Source organism: Dermacentor albipictus, chromosome 5 (genome assembly GCF_038994185.2).
Source record: "Dermacentor albipictus isolate Rhodes 1998 colony chromosome 5, USDA_Dalb.pri_finalv2, whole genome shotgun sequence".
In the NCBI taxonomy this organism is placed as follows: Eukaryota; Metazoa; Arthropoda; class Arachnida; order Ixodida; family Ixodidae; genus Dermacentor; species Dermacentor albipictus.
The window spans coordinates 108,480,305-108,483,702 of NC_091825.1; the positions used below are offsets into that span (position 1 = coordinate 108,480,305).

General features: G+C 43.5%; 1 non-coding gene across 1 annotated transcript; it reads right to left on the reverse strand.

Moving 5' to 3' along the window:
* Positions 1–1,309: 1,309 nt before the first annotated feature.
* On the reverse strand, positions 1,310–1,381 carry TRNAW-CCA (transfer RNA tryptophan (anticodon CCA)). Its single transcript has one exon. It is a non-coding gene; the product is annotated as a tRNA-Trp (tRNA).
* Between the last annotated feature and the right edge of the window lie 2,017 nt (positions 1,382–3,398).

Consider the following 3,398-nt stretch of genomic DNA (forward strand, 5'->3'; position numbering starts at 1 on the left):
TTCTAGTGACATTTGGAAGCGGAATTTCGATTTAGGGCCTGAATTTTGTTACATGAATATTAAAGAATTCGCAAGTTCGAAAAATATAGATGCACGAAGTTTATAAATTAATAGCTCTTCATCAAGAACATATATCGCGGTTCTGTAAAGGGCATCCATTAGATTATTCAAAGCGGACAAATTCGATATGTTAATTCTTATCTTACGTGAATTTGTTACGTTGTGTACAAGGGTCCTGCAAGAACTCTATTTCCATATTACTGAACTCTTTTAGACTCATGTGTAACATATCAATTTTGTCCGATTTAGATGTACTATCAGATTCAATTCACAGAATTGCGATATCATTTTTCGTTGCTGAGTTACAGAGTTGTAAATTTGATAGTGTTGTTTTCTGAAAATTATCAATTTGTGCCAATTTTTAATAAAGGATTGACAAAATAAGTCACATATTCCAAACCAACAGTCATTGGATTTTAAGTTTTCCCTTTAAATGCAACAAACCTGGTCAAATTTGGTGCAGCGGTTGCAGAGAAACACGAATTCTCCTTTTACGTGTAAAACTCGGGTTAAAAATGCAATTTTTTTTTCTTTATTGCCGGTCGTTGGCCCGGATAAAAATTACACATTCACAAATAATCAAAAGGCACACTCACAATATGTTGAAAACAACCGCAGAACTTGTGCGGCTGCGCTTGTGCTAAAATTCCCTTATCGCCAATAATAATTCCACTCGTGGCAACCACTCTGGGATGCACTCCAGCAACTTTTGTTCCTCTACAAAGTTCCGTATGCTTTCTTTGAAATACTGGCGAGCCGCTCTTGCATCGAGATCAGCATGCCTTACCGCAATTCTACATTTCCAAATGCTATGCAGGGCCATAAGCATGATCACATCGAATGGGGTACCATCATCACTTTCTATTGGCAAGTAGCGAATCCCATACGCATCTAGGGGGAAATCCTTTTTGATTATGCGCTGGAGCACATCCCAGAGGAAAACGGCATCTCAACAACGCAGAAAAACATGTTCAATTGTCTCCTCCTGCCTGCAAATTGTACAATGAGTGCCCCAAGGAACAAAGAAACCTCTTTCAGCCAGCCACGGTTTGACAGACAGCGTTCCGGAGTGCAATTCAAAAAAGAACGTCTTAGCGCCTGACGGTATCAGCATCGCCTTAACGCGCTTCAGAACATTGTGCCCATGGCTAGCTCTGTATAGCGCCCCACAAGAAGGCGAGACAGAATATACATGACCACGATTAAAACCTCAACAACAATATGAAACTAAAAAGTTTGAAAAAAACTGTGACCCGGACGTGATTCGAACACGCAACCTTCTGATCTGGAGTCAGACGCGCTACCGTTGCGCCACCGAGTCGGAACGGGAGTGGGGCGCTTACATCTTGTATTGGGTATATTGTAGCTTTAACCGTTTTTTCCTTGCTGCAAATAGAGCAGGTTTCGCTTGATGTGTTCACGCTTTCTTTAGTGTAAACTCGTCGCCAGCATAGTAGATTGCGAATTTAGCGATTGTATGGACTGCCGCGACACTGAAATAATGAGGTGATGCGGCATGCGCTAGCGCCACCACATAGCTAATCGCAACACCGACAAGGTCTTGGTTCGTTCCTTTGACGTGGAGCGGCGCTACATGTACTGCGCAAAGAAGTTGCGGGAAATTTGAGTTCGCGTTTACAGGACGCAACTGGTTTAACTAAGGTACGATCATATTGCCTTCATCCACGGGTACAACCACAGTTGCACAAATAACCGCCCCAGAAATGTAATTACGAGAAATGAACTGCAGGCGATTTAATTTCTGCGAGTACTTGATTTTTTTCATCTTCGAGGGGCGGGGGGGGACTTTTCTGCGCCCTTCTGGCGACATAGTCAACTCGTTAAATGATATCGTATTTGATTGGGTAAGGGTCCCTCTCGTGTAAAGCCCGAAACATACATATAAAATGCACAATTTGGACTAAGGCTCGAGAAGAAGAAAACCAAATGAGGAAGAAACGCGCATTTTACATTCCGATCCACATTCAGAAGGGACACGAGCGCATAAACTTACACGCATTGGGGAAACGACGCACACAAGCGCCCGCTTTCCGTTTCTCCTCGCAGTTAAAAGAGTTCTTTGTAACAGATAACTACGTAACTGATAACTAAGATAAAGAGTTGTCTTTAACAGGGAGCCAAGGCCCAGTCAGGCCTACCGCCTTTTGCCTTGGCTTCCCCTTTCGTTTGAGAGACATAAACATCAAATCAACGCAATAATTGTCGTACCTAAGATTACCTCTTATGAACATAGTTCTTATATCTCAAGGAATCTCAAGTTATCTCGAGCCGTACAACTGCTACTGTCTGGTTTAAGCACGCTAGTGGCGCCGCCAGGCGGCAAAAATTATGAACGCTATAGACAGTCTCCTAGCTACACTAAAAAAAGATATTGGGTTTTACGTCTCACAACCACGATCTGATTGCGAGCCACATCTGGGGGACTCCGGAAATTTGGACTGCCTTGGGTTCTTTAACGTGCACCTGAATCTATGTACCGCAGAGAAGTGCATATATACAACCTCTAGGTGGACAAGCCAGATTTGTTGGCTTCTTTGAATGACCTCACAAACGTGAAGCCCTTTTAGTACTCAGCCTAAGCTTGGCTAAAATCTCATTGTTTGAACGATTCAATTCTGATTATACTATTTTATTTGTGCAAAAAAGACAATAAAGAAAGAAAAGAGAACTACGCTGAAGTCCAACTCAAGACGGTGGCTTTCTGACGGACCAGGCGCTGGACGGACGTTCTGACACATTGTAAGGCAGGTTGAATTACCTACGCAAAATTTTTCTCCTCTTTCCTTTTCCTGGATCTCGGCTTCTTAAGATATCTTTCCTCTATCGTTTTAGGCAAAATTATACACATAACTTACATCTCTGACAGATGCAGAACCTGCGGTTGCCGCTGTCTTACTTCACAGCTGTGGGTGGTGCTATAGCTGAGCAGCGCTCGCGCCTCCTGCAGCGTGCAGTCACTGCAGTTTACTCCCTGCACACACCAGCAGTGCAAGACAAGCGTAATACAGCGCTGGTACAATTCATGTTCCTGCCCCCCCCCCTCCGAAGACGACACCGCTGCACTTAGTTTCATGTGACATCCGCATCCTGAAGTGGAATTGAGCCATTGACTTGGTTTGACGAAAAGTCGACTTGTATACCATTCGTGTACTTATTTTTAAGCGCACGTAAATCCCTATGCATACCCGTGCTATTAAATATAAGCTTAACGTAGCGACACGATTCAAGCATTTCAGATGACGTCAAGTAGTGAGCCAATCGGATCGCTCGTCCTAGTGACATCGCCGACCCGATCTACGTGATGGATACGTATAGTG